Source organism: Canis lupus, chromosome 1 (assembly GCF_011100685.1).
Source record: "Canis lupus familiaris isolate Mischka breed German Shepherd chromosome 1, alternate assembly UU_Cfam_GSD_1.0, whole genome shotgun sequence".
NCBI classification, from domain to species: Eukaryota; Metazoa; Chordata; class Mammalia; order Carnivora; family Canidae; genus Canis; species Canis lupus.
In genome coordinates, this window is record NC_049222.1 from 113,744,602 (window position 1) to 113,757,677 (window position 13,076).

A 13,076-nucleotide genomic window follows, 5' to 3' on the forward strand; every position below is an offset into this window, starting at 1 on the left:
ATGGAGAGACAACAGAGAAGAAGGAATGAAGATTAAGCCCCAAATCTGAAAGCAAACGGAGAACATGGATGTGACTGCAAATAGTATTGAGGCCATGAAAGGAATCAACCTCCATCTACACTTTGGAAGTGCTACTCTCCACTTAGCAGCTAAACCAGCTCAGCTCTCAACTGAAATCTCAGGCATCTCTGGGGTTTAGGGAAAAGAATAGTTAGGGAAGGCAGGGGTGTACGGATCTTGCCCAGGCTTTGCCACAAGTCCCTATGTAATCTTGCATATGATGATGGCTATTTCTCCCTCCCTTGAAAGTGTCCCTACATGTTAAGCACTGTTCTAAGTGCTTTTAAATTTTCAGTTGATTGAATCCCTACAACAACCCTAAGAGTTAGTTGCTGCTATTATCTTTATTGTACAGATGAGTAAACTGAGGCACAGAGAAATTTAATAACTCGGGCCAGTGCAGACTGGCTCCAGATCCCACACTCTTATTCACTGCACTGTCCTGGGATAATATTGAGCCAAAGAAATCAGCCATAAAGTACGTTCTGCATGATCCCCTTTATAGACAGAATAAAATGGTCTCCTGGGTGGCTCAGTCAGTTAAGTGTCCGACTCTTGATTTCAGCTCAGGTCATGATCTCAGGATTCTGAGATCAAGTCCCAGGTCAGGCTCTGTGCTCAGCGGGGAATATACTTGAGATTCTCTCTCTCTCAGTCTTCCTCTGCTCCTCCCCCTGCTTGTGCTATAAACAAATAAATAAAATCCTTAAAATAAATAAATAAAGCTATTTTAATTAATATATTTTATTATATTATTTTATTTAAAAAATAAAACTCACAGGGCACAGAAAGGATAAATATCAGTAAGTAGGAGAAGACATAACAGCCTAATGTCCCCTGAAAGAGAGTGTGACTATACTTCTATATAATATAAAGTTGACATTATGGCAAAAGGGAATGTCAAAAGTGCAGGAATGAAAGAAGTAAAACCAATAAATTGCTGAAGTAGCAATTGATAGAAGTTTATTGTGCACACACCAGAAAGAGTTTGCAAACCAAGAGCATCCAAAACAAATATGGAATGAAGCTCAGGGGTATATTGCTGAAAAGCAGCTTATAAAGTAAGACAGCAGGGCAGCCCTGGTGGCTCAGTGGTTTAGCGCCGCCTTCAGCCTGATCCTGGAGTCCCCGGATTGAGTCCCACATTGGGCTCCCAGCACAGAGCCTACTTCTCCCTCTGCCTGTGTCTCTGCCTCTCTCTCTCTCTCTCTCTCTCTCTCTCTCTCTCGAATAAATAAAATCTAAAAAAAATAATAATAATAAAAAGAGACAGCAGTGACTGTTTATTCTTCACAGTGATTGGTTATAATATTGGAATTTTCTTAAAGGACTGAAAGTTTTTTTAAGATTTTATTTATCTGAGAGAGAGACAAAGAGCACAAGCAGCGGGAGGGGCAGAGGGAGGCTCCCCGCTGAGCAAGGAGTCAGACTGGGGTGGGGCAGCTCTATCCCAGGATTTGGGATTATGACCTAAGCCGAAGTCAGATGTCAACCAAGGTGCCCCTGAAGATTTTCTCTCTCTCTTTTTTTTAAAGGTTTTATTCATTTATTCATGAGGGACAGAGAGAGAGAGAGAGAGAGAGGCAGAAACACAGGCAGAGGGAGAAGCAGGCTCCTTGCAAGGAGCCTGACCGAAAGCAGGCACCAAACCGCTGAGCCACCCAGGGATCCCCTCCTGAAGATTTTTTTTTAATATAAATTTATTTTTTATTGGTGTTCAATTTGCCAACATATAGAATAACACCCAGTGCTCATCCCGTCAAATGCCCCCCTCAGTGACCGTCACCAGATTTTCTTAATCCTTGGTCAGTGGTTACCTTATATCAACCTTGGGCGACAGGTCAAGTTCTACACATGATTTCCAGAAGCATAAGCAAGGAATAACCCAGGTCAAGTTGATATTGCAAAATAAGCTGCATGAAGCTTAGTTTTTAATGACTGCACTGGTTTTGACTGGTCAAGGTGTTTTCAGGGCTGGTCTCTGTTTTTTTATTTTATTTTATTTTATTTTTTAATTTTTATTTATTTATGGTAGTCACACACAGAGAGAGAGAGAGAGACATAGGCAGAGGGAGAAGCAGGCTGTATGCAGGGAGCCCGACGTGGGATTCGATCCCGGGTCTCCAGGATCGCGCCCTGGGCCAAAGGCAGGCACCAAACCGCTGCGCCACCCAGGGATCCCTGTTTTTTTATTTTAGCAGAATTATTAGGAAAAACAGGAATATTGTGTTAAAAGGAACAATGCACCATGAAAATATACAAATCCTGACATATAACAATATAGCTCTAAATTACAAGATCTTAATGCTATCAGTCATTGAGAAATCAAACAGATAAAAAATTAATAAAGGTTAGAATATTTGAAAAAGATAATTAGGTTGACTCAATTAACACCTATAGATTCCTCTTCATTTGTGAATCCTCATTCCTTTCTTTTTTTTTTTAAGATTTTATTTATTTATTCATGAGAGACACAGAGAGAAGGCAGAGACACAGGGAGAGGGAGAAGCAGGCTCTTCGCAGGGAGCCTGATGTGGGACTCAATCCCAGAACTCTGAGATCATGCCCTGAGCCGAAGGCAGATGACCAACCGCTGAGCCACCTAGACGTCCCGTCCTCATTCCTTTCAATCACATTTGAGGTTTTACAAATATTAGCCACAAACAAGGCCAGGACATAAACCTTCATAAATGTTGAGGAAATATTATAGACAATAGAGTCTACTCACAATACAGAAAGAAAGAAAGAAATCATTAACAATAAAGAGAAGACCACGGGTGCCTGGGTGGCTCAGTTGGTTGAGAGTCTGCCTTCAGCTCAGGTCATGGGATGGAGTCCTGAGGATCCTTGCTCAGAAGGGAGCTTGCTTCTCCCTCTCCCTCTGCCTGCTGCTCCCCCTGCTTGTGTTCACTCACTCATGCTCTCTCTATCAAACAGACGAATAAAATCTTTTAAAGAGAGAGAGAAGACCACACACCAAAATGCTTTAAAATGTTAAAGCATGCTGCTCTATAATGGATGGACCAAATAGAAATCATATTGGAAATCAGAAATGTTTACAGATGAATCTACATCTCAATACTTAGAGGAGGTAGGTAAAGCAGACTTTCAAGGGAAGTGCTTATATGTGAAAATAGGAAAACTGCAAATTAAAGAGTTTAGCATCCAATATAGGGAAATTAAAAAAATAACAGACCAATCCATTCTAAAAGGGGAAGGGAAAGAAATAATAAATATCATAGCGGCAATGAATGAAGCACAAAACAACAACAAAAACAGTGGAGGGGATCTAGAAATCAAATACTCCTTTAAGAAGAAAAAAAATTGTTAAACTTCTTATAATATGTGTGGTAAGCAGAATTCTAAAAATGATCCCCAAGGACACACCTTCATATAATCCCATTCCCTTGAGTGTGGGTGGGACGTGTGAATAGGATAGGATGTCACTCCCATGACTATGTTACATTATATGACAAAAGGGATTTTACAGATGTAATTAGAGTACCAAATGCATTGCTCTTGAGGTTAATCATAAAGTAAGATCATCCTAGGGGGGGCCTGACCCAGCCAGGGGTTGAGTCCTTCAAAGGGGACCTTCCAACCAAGAATTTGTGATTAGACTAAATAATAAACTCCTATAAACCAATAAGGAAAAAAACCACAAAAGATATTCAGAGGCAGTCGCAAGGCAGGAAATTGGCCAACACACAGACTCAACTCAGCAGCCAGCCAATTGGAGAAAAGTAAATGAAAGCAAGATAGAATTTCACACTCATTGGATTAGCAAAATTTTATAACTGACAGGATCGAGTATTGAATGACAACACAGGAATCTTGTTTTTAAAGATTTTATTTATTTATTTGACAGAGAAGAGGGAGAGCACGAGCAAGGGGGGAGGATCAGAGGGAGGAGAAGCAGGTTCCTCGCTGAGCAGGGAGCCCTGACACGAAGTGGGGCAATCCCAGGGTCCTGGGATCATGACCTGAGCTGAAGGCAGGCGCTTAACTGCTTACCAGACTGAGCCACCCAGGTGCCCCAGAAATCTTTTTTTTTTTTTATCCACTGTTGGTGGGAGTATACATTAGTTCAACTGCTTTGCAGAGCAATTCGGCAATGCCAAGTCCAAGCCAGCAGTTCTACCTCTAGTGATGGACCCCAGAGAAACACCCACAGCCACGCACATGAGGTAGCCCGGCTAAAATGTCCACGCCCTGAGAGCACGGCATTTTTGTCTGTTTTATTCTTTGCTCTATCTCCAGTGCTTATGCTTAGTTGATGTTTGGTTAACATTTGTTGACTTGATTAATGAATGAACTAAAGACATGGTGATATTGGGGAAGATTGCTCCAAGCTCCATCAAGGAGGTGGAGACTAGAGGCAGGCGGAGAGAGGTACAATGCTATAGGTGGAAAGCGACAGTGTCCTCTATCATGAAGACCAATTCAGACAGAGTGACTGTCCCAGTTGCACACTCAATTATTCCCTGGTAAGCTCATCTCCTTCCTCCTCTTCTCACAGACAGCCTGAGGGTCTCTGCCTTAGACCTCAGTCAGGAGATTCGTAAGTTCTTCTTTAGTAAACCGAGAGTCAAGCATTGTGTGCAATGGGTCTCATCATTCAGCAACCGTGTTCCAGGACCTAGGAAACAAAGTCCGAGTTCCTCAGCCTGGCATTTAATACCCTTTAATACCTATCATTCCCTACACTCAAATGCCCCCAGGGGCCTGATGGGCCACCAGCAAGTGATTTGGGCTGGGAGGGGACTGGAGGCTGAGAGCAGGTGCCCCATCTGAAGTGGGCAGCCACCGCCAGCCCAGCAAACAGTGAGACAGTCCTCCTGACCTGCTCTGTCACTCTCACCTCTGGGATCTTACACACACACACACACACACACACACACACACACACACCCCACCAGGAGTATATGTCTGCCTGCCTCCCATATCCCATTCCTGGGAGAACTCCCTTCCCAATGTCTTCCAGCTGTGTTTCCCTGACTGTGGCCCTTCTTCCCAGGCAGCTCCTCTCCAGAGCTCCTCTGCTTGCAGCTTCTCAGTGTTTTCTCCTATAAAACCAGCCTCTCGGGATCCCTGGGTGGCGCAGCGGTTTGGCGCCTACCTTTGGCCCAGGGCGCGATCCTGGAGACCGGGATCGAATCCCACATCGGGCTCCCGGTGCATGGAGCCTGCTTCTCCCTCTGCCTGTGTCTCTGCGCCTCTCTCTCTCTCTGTGACTATCATAAATAAATAAAAATTACAAAAAAAAATATTTGTAAAAAAAAAAAAAAAAAAAAAAAAAACCAGCCTCTCCTAGAAGCCCTTGAAGCTTTCTCCCCTCCCCCAATGGTATCTATACCACTAACACGGAATGTCTGTGGTTGTTTGATTCTGCTTGTAACTTTCTTCCACAGGTGTCCTCCTCTCAGTTTCTCTTTTGCTTATTCTCCAAACTCTGGCTTCTTCTCCGCTAACTGCTTTGTCTAAGGGACCTGATTCATGCAGTGCTCTCACCTGCATTGATGTGCCTGGGGGAGGAGAGAGGGTTCGTCCCCTTCTGCTCTACTCAAATCCCCAGTTTCTTAAGTCTATCTTTACCTCCTCAGCTCCCCCATCTTTGCTTCGAACCCCAGGTCAACTCTCCAGGTCTTTGACTCAATAGGAAATCATGTTCCCACTGCCCTTGATGCTTTGCATGCCAAAGGGAGACTGAAGGGATAATGAGGGGGAGTGTCTCTGAGTTCCCAGGGTTGACATGGAGAAGGTTCTGGAGGGATGTGAGTGATGTGCTCAAGAGCAGAGGAGGAGAGAGCACCACCAAGCATTCCAACATGCAGACAGATAGGAAATAGTCTCCTCAAAGGACTTGGTGGAAGTGGGGGCAATTTCTTCTCTTTCACTTCTGCAGGAATCCAGGTATTAATGCTAAGAGAGTGGGTTTGAGATTCTCAGGCTCTCGAACACAATGATTCAAACCCCTTCTTAATCTTTCCTGGAATGGCAAGGGCTCTCAGAACTGGATTGGCCCTCGGTAGAACAGGAGCTTTTCATTTTGCTCCACCGCCGTCCCTTTCTCTCACCTACCACTAACTCAGGAAAGGGTCAGGACTGGGCACAACCCAACTGTAAGCCAACAAGGCTACAAACCACCTTCAGCCTCTTGTTTGGGATTCTCTCTCCCTTTTTTTCTTTAAGATTTTATTTATTTATTCATGAGAGAGGCAGAGACACAGGCAGAGGGAGAAGCAGGCTTCCGGCAGGAAGCCCGACGCCAGAGCCAAAGGCAAACGATCAACCACTGAGCTACCCAGGCGTCCCTCTTCCTCCCTTTTCATCAGTACCCCAGCTGGGAAGAAGATATCAGGGTGCCTTTACCATGGGCTTTAGGAGATCCAGGAAGGGGATCCCTGGGTGGCGCAGCGGTTTGGCGCCTGCCTTTGGCCCAGGGTGCGATCCTGGAGACCCGGGATCGAATCCCACGTCAGGCTCCTGGTGCATGGAGCCTGCTTCTCCCTCTGCCTGTGTCTCTGCCTCTCTCTCTCTCTCTCTCTCTCTCTCTGTATGTGACTATCATAAATAAATAAAAATTAAAAAAAAAAAAAGGAGATCCAGGAAGGACATTAAGAATAGTTCTCAGGGATCCCTGGGTGGCACAGTTTAGTGCCTGCCTTTGGCCCAGGGCGCGATCCTGGAGACCTGGGATCAAATCCCACATCGGGCTCCCGGTGCATGGAGCCTGCTTCTCCCTCTGCCTGTGTCTCTGCCTCTCTCTCTCTCTCTCTCTCTCTCTCTGTGACTATCATAAATAAATAAAAATAAAAAAATAAAAAAAAAGAACAGTTCTCAGGTACCAGGTTTTTACACTGTAGGTGCCCTGCTAAGCATGTGACATGCTTGAGTTCCAGAGCCCTCTCAACAGCCCAGTGGTGCAGAGACAAATACCCCCCATTTGTCAGATGAGGTCACTGTGGCTCACTTACCCAGGACATACTGAAAGGACAAGGTAGAGCTGGGATTCATGCCCATGTCTATCGGATTCCAGAGTCCAAACCTCTATAATGTCTGTTGATTCGTCAAACATTCCTTGAGCACCTATGAGTCAAGCATTGTGGACATAGTAGCAGACAGCTCACGTCCTGTCCTCTTGCCACTTTCTAGGAGGGCAGAGGCTGTGAATACACACACACACACATACACACACACACACATATATTCTAACATCAGGGAGCGGTGAGTGTCTCAAGAAGATACAGCAGTTAATAGCTGCAGAGGAATGAAGTTGCCTGGTTTCCACAAGGTGGATGGAAAGGTTTCCATGAGGAAGAGAATTTGATTTGAGATCTGAATGAAGGAGTGAACCATGCAGATGAGTTAAAGAATAGGGAAGGCGGGGGATCTCTGGGTGGCTCAGCGGTTTAGCGTCTGCCTTTGGCCCAGGGCGTGATCCTGGAGTCCCGGGATCCAGTCCCACATTGGGCTCCCTGCGTGGAGCCTGCTTCTCCCTCTGCCTGTGTCTCTGCCTCTCTCTCTATCTGTCTCTCATGAATAAAGAAATAAATCTTAAAAAAAAAATAGAGAAGGCAGTCTGTGAAGCTAAACCCAGCATGCAGATTATTTTTTTAATTGAAGCACAGGTGACACACAATGTTACATTAGTTCAGGTATACAACATAGTGATTGGACAACTCTATATGTGATGCTATGTTCACCGCAAGTGTAGCTCCCGTGTGTCACCAAACAATGCTATTATGCTATCATGAGACTTTTTTCCAGAACCTCACACCTGGACAGAGCCATTCAGCATTGGAAACCAGCAGGCTGCTCTGCACAGAAGAGTGCAGAGCACAAATATACCTTTGACCATATGCCCTATGCTGTACCTTTCATCCCCATGACTTATAACTGGAAACCTGTACCTCCCACTGCCCCTCTCTCATTTTGCCCTTCTCCCTCCATAAACCATTAGTTCTCTGTCTTTATGGGTCTGTTTCTGCTTTTTTTGTTTTGTTTCTTTGTTGTGTTTTTTAGATTCCACATATAAGTGAAATCCTATGGTATTTGTCTTTCTGTCTGACTTACTTCAGCTAACATAATACCCTCTGGGTCCATCCATATTGTCACAAATGGCAAGATCCCATTCTTTTTTGTGACTAATATTCCATTTTATATATACCATATCTTCTTTATCCATTCATCCATTGATGGACACTGGGGCTGCTTCCATATGTTGGCCTTGTAAATAATGCTACAATGGTATATATATCTTTTTTAATTCGTGTTTTCATTTTCTGTGGGGTAAATACCTGGTACTGGAATTGATGGATCATATGGCGATTCTATTTTTAATCTTTTGAGCAACCTCCATACTGTTGTCCACAGTGGCTGCACCAATTTTCATTCTCATCAATGGCACATGAGGGCTCCTTTTTCTCCACATCCTCCCCAACACTTGTTATTTCTTGTCTTTAAAAAAAAAAAGTATTTTATTTATTTATTTTGAGAAAGAGAGAGCCTGAACCTGAGTGGAGGGCGGGGAGAGGCAGAGGAGAAGAGGCAGACTCCCCACTGAGCAGGGAGCCCAACTCAGGGCTCAAACAGGATCCCAGGATGACTCAGGGCTCAAACCCAGGATCCCAGGATCACAACCTGAGCAGGAGGCAGACACTTAACCAACTGAGCCACGCAGGTACTCCTATTTCTTATCTTTTTGATACTAGTCATTCTGAAAGGTGTGAAGTGATAACCTATTATGCTTTTTTAGGTTTTATTTCAGTAATCTCTACACCCAACGTGGGGCTCACCACCCTGAGGTGAAGAGTCACATGTTCTTCCAACTGATCCAGCCAAGGTGCCCCTCATTGTGGTTTTGATTTGCATTTCCCTGATAATGAGTGATGTTGAGCATCTTTCCATGTGTCTATTGGCCATCTGGATGTATTCTTTGGAAAAATGTCTGTTCAGGTCTTCGACCCATTTTTTATCAGATTGTTTCCTTTTTAGCATTCAGTTGTATAAGCACTTTATATATTTTTTATATTAACCCCTTATCAGATATATAATTTGAAAATATATTTTCCTATACAGTAGGTTGCCTTTTTGCTGATGGTTTTCTTTGCTGTGCAAAAGCTTTTATTTTGGTATAGTCTCAATAGTTTATTTTAGCTTTCTTTTTAAGATTTTATTTATTTATTCATGAGAAACAGAGAGAGACAGAGACACAGGCAGAGGGAGAAGCAGGCTCCACACAGGGAGCCCGATGCGGGACTCAATCCCTAGACCCCGGGATCACACCCTGAGCCACGCAGGCGTCCCTTTATTTTTGCTTTTGTTTCTCTTATCTCAGATGATATATCCAGAAACATATTGCTAAGGCAGATATCAAAGAGATTACTGCATATGTTTTCTTCTAAGAGTTTTACGATTTGGGGTCTTAATTTTAGGTCTTTAACCTATTTTGAGTTTATTTTCATGTATGGTGTAAGAAAGTGGTCCAGTTTCATTCTTTTGCATACAGCTGTCCAGTCTTTCTAGCACCATTTATTAAAGAGAGTATCTTTTCACCATTGACTCTTTTTTTTTTTTTTTTTTTTTTTGATGTGTGACTCTTGATATCGGAGTTGTCAGTTCGAGCCTCATGTTTGGTATAGAGATTACTTAATAAACTTCAAAAAATCCTCATTCTAAGAATATACAATGGGGAATTTATAAATATTCATAAATTGGAAGAGCCTCAGGAGACACAAAAACTAAACACAATGTGAAATTCTAGATGATATCTTGGAATAGAAAATGGACATTCATGGAAGAACTGATAAGTCTGAATAAAATCTGAGTAAGTAGTATTGTATCAATGCTAATTTCTTTTTTTTTTTCAATGCTAATTTCTTAATTTTGCTCACTGTACCATGATTTTGCAATATGTTCTCATGAGAGAAAGCTAGATGAAGGGTAAGCAAAACTTTTCTGTACTCTCCAACTTCTCTGCACTTCTGAAAGTATTCCAAATTTATAATTTTTTATTTTTTTAAAGATTTATTTATTTATTTATTTATTTATTTATTTATTTATTTATTTATGAGACACACAGAGCCAGAGACATTGGCAGAGGGAGAAGAAGGCTCCCTGAGGGGAGCCCAATGTGGAACTCAATCCCAGGACTCTGGGATCATGTCTTGAGCCAAAGGTACTGTGCCAGACGCTTAGGCACTGAACCACCCAGGCATCCCAAAATTTATAATTTTTTAAGACTCTTCGAATACTTGCCATTTTTTAATCTTCCTCGGTATCTTTCCACTGCATGAAAGCTTTAATCAGATAATAAAAGGGACTTCTGAAACACTTTAACATAATTTCCCTCATTAATTACCCTAAACCACAGCTCTTCTGTATCATAGTTATTGACCAGTCTTGTGTAACCTTCCCCTGAGCCCCCTTCATAGTAGGATGGCTTATAGGCAAAATGTGAGGCCACTTTTGGAACCTCTTAGAACCATCTAGCTTGCATGTAGGTCAACCTCTAATTTCACTTTCGGCATCAGAGATATAGGCAGGGACCAGACATACAGCTAAACATCCTACCATGCACAGGATAGCTCCCCCCTACACATACACACACACACAAATAATTATCCAGCCCAAATGTCAATAGTACCAGGGTTGAGAAACCCTACAACACAGCCCCCCTATTCCACATTTTCTCTGTAGCAGGAGAGCAAGTCAGACTATAAGAACTCAAAGCCCCTTAAAATCCCTTCTTATGAGTGCCATGTTCCCCAGTGAGGCAGTCCCATCTGGACCCTCTCAACTCACTTTTAGGGTCAGGGAAAAGTAATTTATAGGCTTCAGATGGATCCAGTCCTGCCCCTTGCCCCAGAAGTAGGAGTAGATGCCAAGGGAAACTGGAGATATATAATCCCATAATTTAGCCTTCACCCTTCTTCCAGGGCTTGCCCTAACCAGCCTCTCTGGAACTTAAACAACAGCATGGGCCCCACCTCCATCCTGCCAATGTGCCTGAGACCTCAGGTGTCAAGTTTCTCAGGACCTTCAAGCACTTCCTCATCTTCATGGGAAAGGCAAACATTGTGTATACCCACAGACCTGTGGGGGCACCCACATACCACCTGGCCTCCCAGACTCTTAACCTCAGGGGCTCTCTTCCCCACCCTAACTCCTAGCACTGGAGTCCTAGCCTAGATCCATGTTTTGCAGCCTGCCCTCCTGACCTTGCCAGTTTCTGGGGCAGGAACCCAGAGCAGGCACCGCTGGTGGGGGCTGAGGAGAGTGGGGGGAGACAGTGTAGGCAGAAGGCTGCAGGGGAATCATTCAAGTATGAGGTCGAACCTACTGGCTCAATTGGGAGAACATGAGACTCTTGATCTCGGGATTTAAAATAAAATCTTGGGATCCCTGGGTGGCTCAGCGGTTTGGTGCCTGCTTTCAGCCCAGGGCGTGATCCTGGAGACCCAGGATCGAGTCCCACATCAGGCTCTCTGCGTGGAGCCTGCTTCTCCCTCTGCCTGTGTCTCTGCTTCTCTCTCTCTCTCTTTCTCATGAATGAATAAATTTAAAAAGATATTTAAATAAAAAATAAAATAAAATCTTTAGGGGCACCTGGGTGGCTCAGTTGGTTAATTGCCCCACTCTTGATTTTGCCTCAGATCATGATCTCAGGGTCATGAGATGGAGCCCTACATCGGGCTCCATGCTAAGTGTGGAGTCTACTTGGGATTCTTTTTCCCCCACTCCCTCTGCCCCTCCTGGCCCGCTCTCACTCTCTCTCTAAAATAAAATAAAAGCTTAAAGCAAACAAATCTGAGGTCTGTTCTCCACTTCCTCCAAATCCTCCCTCAATCTCAGCCCTACTTCAATACTGCCCACTGCAATCGGATTCATGGAGGCATGAGAGACAGAAAGAGAAAGATACCCAGAGGGTCAAGGAAGAGACAGTGACTGAGAAAGACTTACAGGGAGAGGGAAGCAGAGAGAAAAAGAAAAATCACAGAGAGAATTAGAGACAAAACAAAGATGAGAGGGGCACCTGGGTGGCTCAGTCAGTTAAGCATCTGCCTTTCAGGTCATGATCCCAGAGTCCTAGGATCAAGCCCCGCATCGGACTCCCCATTCAGGGATGAGCTTGCTTCTCTCTCTGCCTCTGCTGCTCCACCTGCTTATTCTCAATCTCTCTCTCTCTCTCTCTCTCTCTCTCTCTTTCTGTCAAATAAATAATTTTTAAAAAATAGAACAGAGATGAGAGACCCAGAAACACACAGGGTGCAAGAATGAGAGAGACATAAAGAGAGACCAAAGGCTTCAGAAGCAGAAGCAAAGTGAGACACACACAGAATTTCAGAGACCAACCGTGAGAGACAGAGGATGGCCAGAAGAGCTGTGAACAGGTGCCAGAGAGTGGGAGAACTCCAGAACAGAAAGAAACTTGCCTGGGTCACATGACCAGTCAGGGGCAGGAAAGAACTTGAACCCAGAGAAACAGACCAAGTGCCCAAAACACCGAACAGATCCTGCCCCAATCCCTGGCTCATTCTGCCGAGCCCCGAAACCCCAGATCCAAAATGAGACCCAGGGCCCCAAATGGCAAAAAAAAGGAAAAGTTTGGGGTACCTGGGTGGCTCAGTTGGTTAAGCCTCCGACTCTTGATTTAGGCTCAGGTCACAGTCTTGGGGTGGTGAGATCCGGCCCAGTGTGAGCCCGCATGAAGCCAGCTTCAGATACTCCCTCTCCCTCTCCTTCTGCCCCTCTCCCCACTTGCACCTCTCTCTCTCTCTCTTCAAAATAAATAAGTAAAATCTTTAAAGAAATAAATGGAAAAGATTTCGCCCTACTGTAGGGCAAATGGCTACTATTGATCACAGTAAAGGAGAGATTAGGTCAGCCCCAAAGAGGCCACTGGAGGGCTCCCAAGGGGTGGCACCCACCGAGGCATCACTCCAGCTGGCTGAGAGCCCCGAGCCCTGGGCCACTGGAAAGGTAAGGCAAGAAAATGGAAGGGATTAAAAGTC

General features: G+C 44.3%; 1 long non-coding RNA gene across 1 annotated transcript; it reads right to left on the minus strand.

Annotated features, from left to right (window-relative positions):
- Positions 1-4,011: 4,011 nt before the first annotated feature.
- LOC111098089 lies at positions 4,012-12,478 on the minus strand. The gene is made up of 3 exons (XR_005354625.1): positions 12,418-12,478; positions 7,038-7,149; positions 4,012-4,699 (listed from the first exon to the last, which is right to left on the minus strand). It is a non-coding gene; the product is annotated as an uncharacterized LOC111098089 (long non-coding RNA).
- Positions 12,479-13,076: the final 598 nt, after the last annotated feature.